Consider the following 12,412-nt stretch of genomic DNA (forward strand, 5'->3'; position numbering starts at 1 on the left):
GGTAAAAATTGTTCAAAAGGAAAACAAATTTTGATTTAAAGCTTTCGTGACTGCAGTAATTCATATTCTTAGCTCTTTCGGTAAAGTCACGTTGAAGGGAAACAATAATTTTTTTGTTGTTTATATATTTTTTTATTTTTTTATTGTTTCCCTTCAACGTGACTTTATATATTTTATTATTTTATTGTTTCCCTTCAACGTGACTTTACCGAAAGAGCTAAGAATAAGGAAGACAACGTTAAAGAAAAATAAAAAGTATTTTTTGTTACTAGGCTAACAACGAATAAAATTCCGCATGCGCAACTGAAATCACTTTTCACTTCGTCTCTGGAGGCGCTTCAGCTGGACGAGGCCCCTGGGCTGCAGCCCCTGAAGCCCCCCCCCACGCCCGAATCCGGCCCCGATGTTGGATGTTGGTGGATGAGTGAGCGAGTGAGGACGAGTGAGTGAGAGAGAGTGAGAGAGGGGATTGTGAGTGAGGACGAGTGAGTGATGTAAGCGCTATCGGTTCATCCGGCGGTTGTTTATTTTAGCGTTTCGGACGAATCGCGCGGCGGCAAACGTGCGATCGGGGCGACAAGCTCGTACGCGCGGAACGTTGCAAATCACGCGGCTGTGGAAACTTTAGCTGACGTGAAAATAAGTCGATAATCCTTCGACGCGCCCGCGCACACAAAAACCAGAACGCCGCGCAAATTCGAGAACGGTGTTGAAACCGCGTCAACGATTGGGGGAAAACAATAAATCTCGAGGCTCACTCAAATAACAAATATTAAGGAACGCGACCCTAAATAACAAACCGTGGGGCGGCGTGGTACGCTCGCGAGTCCCAACGTACCGCGGCGACGGTGCCGAAGCAGACGAGCAAAAAAATTCTAGATTTGAAGATTTAGTGACCGCGAGGATCCACACACTCTTTGGTTCTATTCGGTAAAGTCACGCAGGTAAAAAAAATGAAACAATAAAAAATCACGACGTTTCGGCCACAACACAAGCGGCCTTCATCAGGTGACTTCTTGTCCCGTTGTCTGTTAAAAGCTCTAACAGATAGGTGAAAACCCTCCCCGTAGAGGCTATCAATTCTAGATTGGACGCTTTCGTTGACCGCGAGGATCCACGCTCTTTGGTTCTATTCGGTAAAGTCACGCGGGTAAAAAAAAATAAAACAATAAAAAATCACGACGTTTCGGCCGCAGCACAAGCGGGCGTCAAAGGTCTCGCCACGGAGCCCACGCCACTGGGTGGCGGGCCAAGGAGCTCGGGGAACGAGCGGCGAGGGTCGTCGAGCATTCCGGCAAACTCGTAGCCACCTACCCGGCGGGTAACGGGGGCGGTTCCGTGTACACAACGCGCGCGCACGTAGCATCGTGACGTGTACACAACGCGTGTGCACGTGGCATCGTGACGTGTGCACAACGTGTGTGCACGTGGCATCATGACGTGTGCACGTGGCATCGTGACGTGTACACAACGTGTGCACGTGGCATCGTGACGTGTACACAATGCGTGTGCACGTGGCATCGTGACGCGTACACGTGGCATCGTGACGTGTGCACGTGGCATCGTGACATGTGCACAACGCGCGTACACGTGGCATCGTGACGAGTGCACGTGGCATCGTGACGTGTGCACGTGGCATCGTGACGTGTACACAACGCGTGTGCACGTGGCATCGTGACGTGTGCACGTGGCATCGTGACATGTACACAACGCGTGTGCACGTGGCATCGTGACGTGTACACGTGGCATCGTGACGTGTGCACGTGGCATCGTGACGTGTGCACGTGGCATAGTGACGTGTACACAACGTGTGTGCACGTGGCATCGTGACGTGTGCACGTGGCATCGTGACGTGTACACGTGGCGTCGTGACGTGTGCACGTGGCATCGTGACGTGTACACAACGTGTGCACGTGGCATCGTGACGTGTGCACGTGGCATCGTGACGTGTACACAACGTGTGCACGTGGCATCGTGACGTGTGCACGTGGCATCGTGACGTGTGCACAAAGTAAAGGATTGGCGACGTTGTTGCCGGCGGTTTGGTGACGATGTTTCTCGCGTTGCTTTACGGAGATCGAGAAAGTTTTGATTTAAAGCTTTCGATTCATATTCTTGGTTCTTTCGGTGAAGTCACCACGTTGAAGGGAAACAATAAAATATATTGTATTATTTTGTTTTATTATTTTATTATATATTTTGTAATACATTTTTATAATAACAAATATATAATAAAATATGCATTTCATTTTTTATATATTATATTATTTTATTGTTTCCCTTCAACGTGACTTTACCGAAAGAACCAAGAATATGAATATACATTTTGATTTAAAGCTTTCGTGACTGCAGCTAAATTCAGCTGACATAGCAAAGGGTGTTGAAAACAATACTATTTGTGTTATGCATAAATTAATGTTCAATCGCAACTTAGAGGTGTGAATCCAGGCTCAGATGTCCTTAAATGCTGGGATGAACAGTTCCGATTTCAGCTGCATGTGCGTACTGTGTTAACTTCCTGTTTCCATTCTTATAAAGAGTTCCAGAGGAAAACAAAAGTAAACTATTGTTACGCTATAACCTCCGTGTTCAACAGAGTTAATAGACGTTACTGCAAACACAAACTGTACACTGTCACTGGGTAAACAGGCGGTAGCGTGTCTAGAATCACGCCTGGCCACCTTCATCTGCTTGGCATGAATGCTTCCTCACTCCACCAAGTAATTAATTGAGGATCAATGAACATAGCTGAGGCTAACTGGAGTTTGCGTGTCTCTCTCCGTGGTGTGATGTTAACTACCTCACCTGGTATACAGGAAGTCGTGGGTTCGATTCCGACCCTGACGCCTGCTGTATATTTGGAGTTTGCGCGTCTCTCCGTATAGCATCTTTGACCGATAGACATTGACACACGTATTCTTGTTTCTTTCAGTAAAGTTACGTAGATAGAAAATAACAATAACTGATAATACAATTACATTAAATAAAGACTACTTGTGTTGCGATCAAAACGACGTGAGTTTTTTTGCTTTATTTACATTTATTTTTATTGTTATTTTCATTTAATTTTCTATCTACGTGACTTTACCGAAAGAACCAAGAATATTAATTCCTGTAGTCACCAAAGTTTTAAGTCAAAACATTCACACACGTTGACAAAGCCTCACCTTGTGTTGTTGTGGGCAGGTCGCTTCTGATAACAAGAGCGGTATAGCAGCTCAAGCGGGCTTGGCCTGGTGAAAAAGAAAATAAAAACTGCGTGAATATTGACATTAAAACAAAGTTACAAAGTGGCGAGCCGGGTGAAGACAAATTAAACTTAAGTGAGATAATTAAAGTGAATGCAATCAGGCGAGGGCAGGAGGCAAGGCCCCGCATGGCTAGGCCCCGAGTTTTAAAGTTCCAACCTGGACATCGATTCCCATGCTCGCTGCTACTCAACTGAGATCCCTGAGAGAGAGAGAGGCTCTACCTTGGTAAACAACAACAACCACCACCACAACCATGAGAATTTCTCACCTCGGATTTCAGTGCAAGCGCGGATCGGCAGCCTCCTGTTACCTCGCGACCTCACGCGTGTAAGCAGGTAACATGACGTAACTTCCGGGGTAAGAGATACGCCCCTCCCATAATAAGCGGCTCTGTAACTGAATAAATTATGTTAATGAGCCCGGCCCATATGTCGAGGGATGGGGCGTGGCTGCTGAACTCGTCGCAATGAACTCTCAACGGCTTCAACGAATACATTATGTTAATGAACCGCCAGTCACTGGGCGTAGCTTTGCCCAAATAAGGATTGGCACTGGATTGATATCGGCAGTGACCCAAGCGGAGGTGACGTCACGCTCAAGAGCGCTGTGGACGGGGGAGGGCTGAATACCTTGGTGACATGACGTCACTAGCTGCCACTTCATGCCGATGAGGTCATGGGGATGGAGTTTAAGTTGATTTAGATTCATTTTCCATTGCCCCCTCCCTTGAGTGCGTGAACTCAGCAACAACAACGTGGACATTATTGTGTATACGTACACACTGTGTACACTTTGAGGCCACGTGAAGTGTCAAAGGCTCGCTGGAAGGAGGAAGTCGCGTGACAGACTCAGCAGTTGCGATGGGTTAACCGACGGATGGCCATCGATTAGAAATCACATATCCCCGAGTCTCACCTGTGAGTGGCACCGCCTCACGCTGTTGTGGATCCCCACGTGGCTCGGAGCCTCAAAAGCTCCGTGACTCCTGGGTGGTGATACAAAGACAAAGATCCCCCGTGTAGCCTTAACAGACTGTTGGGGCAAGTGTTGTTAGCAAGTAGCAGCACCACCTATGAAGGCCGGCGCGGCACGCGAAGGGAGTGGGTGGCCAGCACCGCTCCCGACCGCCTTTGTCTCCCCAGTAGCGATGTTTGCACACCACACCGGGTACTCACTTGAGGCTGAGTCGACCTAGGGGAGGCCCAGAACTGGTTCAAATAATCGTCACTGGGTGTTGGCTGTGAGCAGGAATCAAACTCGGGTCGTTATGTTCGTAGAGCAGCGTACTAACCGCTGGACTACCGCCGAACACGTTACACACACACACACAGTACACACACAGTACACACACACACACACAGTACACACACACGGTGCACACACACACGCACAGTACACACACACAGTACACACACACACAGTACACACACACGGTGCACACACACGCACGACACACACACACAGTACACACACACATGCACGGCATGCACACACACACGCACAGTACACACACACGCACAGTACACACACACACGCACGACACACACACACGCACGGTACACACACACACGCACAGTACACACACACGCACAGTACACACACACACACTCACAGTACACACACACGCACGATACACACACACACGGTACACAGACACGCATGGTGCACACGTATGCACGGTACACACACACACGCACGGTACAGATACACACACGCACAGTACACACACGCACAGTACACACACACGGTACACACACACACGGTACACACACACAGTACACACACACGGTACACACACACACGACACGCACGGTACACACACACGCAGTACACACACGGTACACACACACACAGTACACGACACACACACACGGTGCACACACACGCACAGTACACACGCACAGTACACACACACGGTACACACACACACGACACACGCACAGTACACACACAGTACACATACACACACACAGTACACACACACGGTACAAACACACACAATACACACACGTACGCACGGCACGCCCACACTCCTTCAGTCACGTGACTAAGGTTGACGCGCCGCCCCGTCTCCCGAGGTGACCTCTTGGCTCTCTCGTCTCTCCTCGACACGTAGATTCATTTCTTACTCTTACCTAGAAACTTCATTGTCAGTCTGTCTCTGCGGATGCAACTTGCGAGGAATTGTACTCACAAACTGTGGGGTTTACGTTTCAAATAAAGTGCCCAGATACCACGCGATAAGCCCCTTGGTGAGCCAGTGCTATTCCTATTTCCAATCCGTCAACATTAAAGTAGTTAAATGAACAATTTATTACCAATCGCCATATATATCAAAGGCAAAGTTGTGAATGTGTGCGTCTGTTCAAAATGTTTAGCGTACTTCCCAACACGCACCAAGCTTGAAATTTGCCATGTGGGTAATTTCCAGACTGTACACCGTGCAAACATTATAAAAATACACTTTTGTATATTTTTTTTGGGGGGCGCGCAATAATGGATAAGCATGAAAACACCACGATACATAGGACTTACTTTGATTAGAATCTTGGAATTGTGTACATGTTGAAATTGTTAAATGAGCATTTTGAGCACACTGCTGTTTTAATAAATGTTCATGATTCTGAGAATATAAGTGTAATTCTGAGCATCATAATGACCATATTGGAATTGTCATCATGAATGGGGGTACAATGATTTTTATAACAATAGGAATGCGGTTTTGAGCATGACTATTGATATTTCGGACTCATTTATGACAATAGATTGATGACTTTGTTTTGCTCATCAATCAGGATACTGTTAATGATGCGCATGCCCATAAATTGTTGAAATTACTAGAAATGCAAGTTGTGTATACTCTCCAACCCCATTCCTCTACCTACCCATTCCCTTGACGGGCTCCGTGCCCACTTAAACCCATGACGATGGCGGTGATGATTCCACCTCTCGCTGTAACAATCAAAGCACCTCCAACTTCTGAATGCAAAGGTGCTGGTTGGTGTAACGCCAAAACACATCGTCAACGCCGCTCCCAAGCCCGCCCTACGTTAGTTACATCGCTAGAATCAACAAAATAAAAAGTTCCACAGAGGAAACTAAAATGACATTACGCAATCCCCAAAGTCGCACGCGGTAGGCTACACGACTCGGAGAACAGCGTCAGACTTCAAGACTTGCATCGCCATCATCATTCTTCCTCTCCACAAGTCATCGCACGTCATTATTCAACAAGCTGCACACACGTGCAAGTCACCTCTCGACCCGCCAACTGCACAGTTAACGCGATCAGACCCGGGGGTCAAATTAAAATTGTGTCGTCTTTGGTGACGTATTGCAATCGGTGTCATTTTAATGATGTACGTACAGCAACTGCTGTACGTATATCAAATTATCATTGACAACGGGGTCCCCTTTTGCGGTATCTGCGTGTGGTCTTTTAATTATATAGATACGTAGTCAGTTCATTAGTATGGGGTTCCTCTATAAGGAATTGTAATTGTAAAATGTATTACTTAATAATACGCTTCCAGGCCGCACTTAGATTGTAGCAGTCAGAGCAGTTAAAATGACTGTACATGTGTAGGTATAAAATAAAATAAATTTAAATTAAATAAATTTTATTTATTAAAACATTTAATTTAACGTAGGTATAAAATGAATTTCAATAAATAAATCATAAAAAAGATTAACGTAGGTATAAAATAAATTTCATTAAAATAAAATAAATTTAATTTATTACAAATTTAATTTAACGTAGGTATAAAATAAAATTAAATCAAATAATGTAATTTATTTAAAAAAATAAATTAAACGTAGGTATTAAATTAAATAAATGTAATTTAAATAAACTAAAATTTTATTGATTACAAATTTCAATTAAATTTAACGTAGGTATAAAATAAATTTTAATTAAATTGAAATTATAAAAACTCATTCATTTATAAAAAAAAATACGTAGGTATAAAATAAGTTTCAATTAACTTAATTAAAATTTTAAATTTAATTTAACGTAGGTATAAAAGAAAAATTAATTAAATTAAATAATAAATAAACATTGTTTTCTACCTCCGTGACTTTACCGAAAGACGCAAAGAGTGTGGACCCACGTGACATCAAGGCTGTCCTAGTCTAGGCAAGGCCTCAGGGTGTACCGGGCCTTTCACAACAGCAGCAGCAGCAACAACGGTTCTCTTGAGAAAATGCTTTAAAAAATAAAGTCAACGTAGCTTACCTTGACACTCGCGAACTTTAATGATTAAAATAATTAAAATAAAACTAAACACTCGCACGCACATGGGCGCGCGCTGTTCAGCGTGTAGGGCATTGAAAATGGTAGCGTCCTCCCGCGATCTGATTGGTCGCCGCGTGCCAAAGTAGGGAGGGGGGGGGAGGGCCAGCGATCCGATTGGTCGAGAGGCAAACTTGGGAGCGTCTCCGGTGATGGTGCGCAGCGATTGGTCAACGGTTGTCCTATGCTAATTTTGGTATGCTAATTAATTTTAATCTGTATGCTAATGCAGTATATTTATCCATACTCATTAAGTTTAATGTTTATCCTAAATTAGTTAAAAAATTATGCTCGTTTAGTTAACTTTCTATGATAGTATCGTTATATTTTTTTATGCTATAACAGCAGTGCATACTGTGGTGGTACCTGCTATGATTACAGCAGGCATATTGTGGTGGTTACCTACTTTCACTAAAGCAGTGCATATTGCTGGGGTGGTACCTGCTAAGATTACAGCAGGTATACTGACTAGTGGTACCTGCTATGATCACAGCAGGCATACTGACTAGCGGTACCTGCTATAATTACATCAGTGTATACTGTGGTGGTACCTGCTTTCACTACAGCAGTGCATACTGACTGTGGTGGGTACCTGCTAAGGTTACAGCAGTGCATACTGCTTATATGCTTCATCACGTGTCGTGAATGTGATAGTTTCATCCCAGAAATGGTGTCCTTGACCGGCCCAGAGCAGACATTTCACTTTGCCTTAGAACCTGAGGTTGGGATAGCATTAGCAATTCCAAGTTCTTTATGTGACCAATAGCAACGAATTATGTGGCAAACATTTTAAATGAGTGGGTTATGACGTACTGTACTTCACTCTTATCGACCACTAACATAAGTCTGTGTTACTGGCGTTGTGCTGCCTTGGCTGGTACCAACTTAAATTTCGATTTAAAGCTTTCGTGACTGCAATGATTCATCTTCTTTGGTTCTTTCGGTAAAGTCACGTAGAATGAGAATAAAATAATAAATTGATAAAATAAAATAACACAATAATATTCTCACGACGTTTCGGCCACAACACAAGCGGCCTTCATCAGGTGAAGGGACGAGACTGTCTGGTAGGACAGCGCTGGAGTCTCGTCCCTTCACCTGATGAAGGCTGCTTGTGTTGTGGCCGAAACGTCGTGAGAATATTATTGTTATTTTATTTTATCAATTTATTATTTTATTCTCATTCTACGTGACTTTACCGAAAGAACCAAAGAAGATGGTACCAACTTCTTCTTTGACCACGTGGACCACGCGGATGAATGGTCTACGCGAGTCGAGCGACCGATGGAGAAGACCTATGGGGGCACGCGGCGGGAGACTCTCAGGCGAATCGTGGAAGTCGCGTGACAGAGGCCACGCGTGGAGGATAGATGCATGCTGGTGAGACGTCGTCTTCAGTTTAATTTAAGTTTCATTTGTCAGGTGTAGAGCCCTGTGAGCCGTGCGGCCCTTGACTCGGGTGCAACCGCAACAAAACAAAAACGTGAACATATTCATGTTGTGGGTCACTGTTGACGATGTGGGTCCCTAATGACGAGGTGAGTGTCCATATTCATGTTGTGGGTCAATGTTGACGATGTGGGTCCCTACTGACGAGGTGAGTGTCCATATTCATGTTGTGGGTCACTGTTGACGATATGGGTCCCTAATGACGAGGTGAGTGTCCATATTCATGTTGTGGGTCGCTGTTGACGATGTGGGTCCCTACTGACCAGGTGAGTGTCCATATTCATGTTGTGGGTCAATGTTGACGATGTGGGTCCCTACTGACGAGGTGAGTGTCCATATTCATGTTGTGGGTCACTGTTGACGATATGGGTCCCTAATGACGAGGTGAGTGTCCATATTCATGTTGTGGGTCGCTGTTGACGATGTGGGTCCCTACTGACCAGGTGAGTGTCCATATTCATATTGTGGGTCAATGTTGACGATGTGGGTCCCTACTGACGAGGTGAGTGTCCATATTCATGTTGTGGGTCTCTGTTGACGATGTGGGTCCCTACTGATGAGGTGTCAATATTCATGTTGTAGGTCGCTGTTGACGATGTGGGTCCCGATTGAAGATATGGGTCCAGATTAAAGAGGTGAGCGTCCCTTTTGATGTGGGTCTCTATTGACGAGGCGAGCATCCCTGTTGGCGATGTGGGTCCCTGATGACGATGTGGGTCCGTGTTAACGATGTTAGTACTGAATTGGTCCTCGTCTAATAGCCTATATGTTCTACCATATGTAAACCCATACGACAATAAATGTTACAATACATAGCATGTATAAGAATTCAAATTCATGTCAACCACCACTCACCCTCCCCTCGACTCACTCCCACGCTCAGCCCTCCACTAGGGTACCCCCCCCCCGCCCACACCGGTGGCAGAGGGCCTTGTTGGACCCAAGACACCTCTCCTTCTTTCCACAAAGCTACAAGACAATCAGAGTCTAGTCGTCCTACACATCGTCAGCAAGACGGATGAGGTGAGCTACGTCTGGCTGTGTGTGGCGCCGAGCGTGAAGATTTTCTTCTCTTCTGCAGCGTGCGTCCACGTCAACTTTCACCATCAAGCGCGCCCAGACTCCTCCACGGCTCCGCTGCCTCTCCTGCCCTCGTCCTCCTGCTTCCGCTCCGTCCGATCGCCCCCCTCTCCTCCCGCCCCTTGCCGTCTCTCTTCACACGCGCACTCCGACCTCCCTCGCCTTCCACGTCAGGAGGGACGCCCGAGATCACTCGTCCTGCCCGCACCAGCGGCTCACCCATCGTCTGACCGCGTCTCCGTTCATGCAGGTAAGGGCACCATCACGGCGTAGCGGTTAGCGGCGCTGCGCCATTCTCGCTCACGGCCAATACCAGCGACAATTAGGGGCCGTCCGTGAATGACGTCACACACCTAGAGGGGGGGGGCGGGGTCAGACATTTGTGACGATGTGTGACAAGGGGGGGGGGGGTTTGAGAAGCGTGACGTGACGTCACATCAAATTGCGCAACTTTAAATAAACAACACGTTCTACTTAATTAGACTTTGTAATGTTTTCTCCTACATCAGAGTGCAGCGCCACATTAACTACGCACTACAATGACAATAGTTTAAAGGGATTTGAAGCATGTTTTTTTTTTGGGGGGGGGAGGGGGGCAGAACTTTGTGACGTCATAATTGAGGGGGAGGGGTCTGACTTTGTGACGTCGTGTGACGATGGGGGGTCAAAAATCCTCTAAAATCGCGTGACGTCATTTAAGGTCGGCCCCTTACCTGAAGCAGTCCTGAGCGTCACTTAGGTGGACTCAGCCATAATTAAGGAGGTGGTGAGGTGGGTGGGGGTGCTAACATCAGAATTTGAGAGACGAGCGGCCAGCTGTGGTTCTGTCCACACCAGCCCCTGGTGTTGTTCCATTGCGACCCTCACCGGTGCTCGCTAACAGCGCACGCCCAGTGGGAGTCGATGAGTCCGTGGGTTTCTGTGCGAGTCCGTGGGTTCACGTGTGGGTCTGTGGATGCGTCAGTCTACATTGGGGAGCCTTTGTCTTTGCATTTTGGGGACTAGTGCAGCACTAGTGTGTAGTAGTGTATAGTGTAGTGTATAGTAGTGTATAGTGTAGTGTATAGTAGTGTATGGTGTAGTGTATAGTGTAGTGTATAGTAGTGTATAGTGTAGTGGATAGTGTAGTGTATAGTAGTGTAGTGTATAGTGTAGTGTATAGTGTAGTGTATAGTGTAGTGTATAGTGTAGTGTATAGTGTAGTGTATAGTGGTGTGTAGTGTATAGTAGTGTATGGTGTAGTGTATAGCTTAGTGTATAGTGTATAGTAGTGTAGTGTATAGTGTAGTGTATAGTGTAGTGTATAGTGTAGTGTATAGTGGTGTGTAGTGTATAGTGTAGTGTATAGTAGTGCATATTGTAGTGTATATTGTAGTGTATAAGTGTATAGTGTAGTGTATAATAGTGTATTGTAGTGTAGTGTATAATAGTGTATAGTGTAGTGTGTAAGTGTATAGTGTAGTGTATAATAGTGTATATTGTAGTGTATAGTGTAGTGTATATTGTAGTGTATAAGTGTATAGTGTAGTGTATAATAGTGTATTGTATAGTAGTGTAGTGTATAGTAGTGTATAGTGTAGTGTATAAGTGTATAGTGTAGTGTATAATAGTGTATTGTATAGTAGTATATAGTGTAGTATATAATAGTGTTTAGTATAGTGTAGTCACTGTAGTGTATAGTAGTGTAGTGTATAGTGTAGTGTATAGTTTAGTATACTAGTTATCACGTGACTAGTGTAGCTAGCCAGGTGGTGACCACACTCGTGCGTGCATCTCCACTCGTCCGTGTTTGCAAGTAAGCGCTCGTGTGCGTATGTGCACCCGCGTGTTTGTTCGTGTCTGTATGTACGCACACTGTTGCACATGGTTCGCTCGTTTGGGTGTGTAGTGGAACGCACTGCTTGTGAAAACGTTGCCTCGTTACGCGGTAAATGATGCGGCACAACAGGAGGGAACTGCAGGGATGAGGCTCTCCACTCTTGGTGCCGTGAATTAAAACAGCGCCAGTGTGGAGAATCCTGTCCCTACAGCTCGTAGCTGTGACGGAGTGAGAGTGATCAGCGGACAGCCACCATGGTTGCCAGGTAAGGGGAGACTTCACCCGGAACTCGCCTCCACACGTGTTCCCTGTGAACATTGTCGCAATAAACGTACGATCAGGAATCTTTAAAATATCCGACCTTTGTTGTTCCGCAACAATATTAACGCTCAAACTCGTATCGAACTCTTCATGAAGTCACTTGGTCAAACAGTTCAGGTACTCGGCAAAGAATTTCACCACCCGGTATGCAACAGTTAAACAATCTACTCCAAATCAACACCGAAATGTCAAATTATCATC

The 12,412-nt window shown here is 45.6% G+C and overlaps 1 pseudogene; it reads right to left on the reverse strand.

Annotated features, from left to right (window-relative positions):
* Positions 1-1,176: 1,176 nt before the first annotated feature.
* The window catches only part of LOC142916555 (uncharacterized), a 34,554-nt pseudogene continuing 23,318 nt past the window's right edge, over positions 1,177-12,412 (reverse strand).

This window comes from Petromyzon marinus, unplaced genomic scaffold (assembly GCF_048934315.1).
Source record: "Petromyzon marinus isolate PM22_M1 ecotype Great Lakes invasive population unplaced genomic scaffold, UKy_Petmar_22M1.pri1.0 PM_G_Scaffold_4, whole genome shotgun sequence".
In the NCBI taxonomy this organism is placed as follows: domain Eukaryota; kingdom Metazoa; phylum Chordata; class Hyperoartia; order Petromyzontiformes; family Petromyzontidae; genus Petromyzon; species Petromyzon marinus.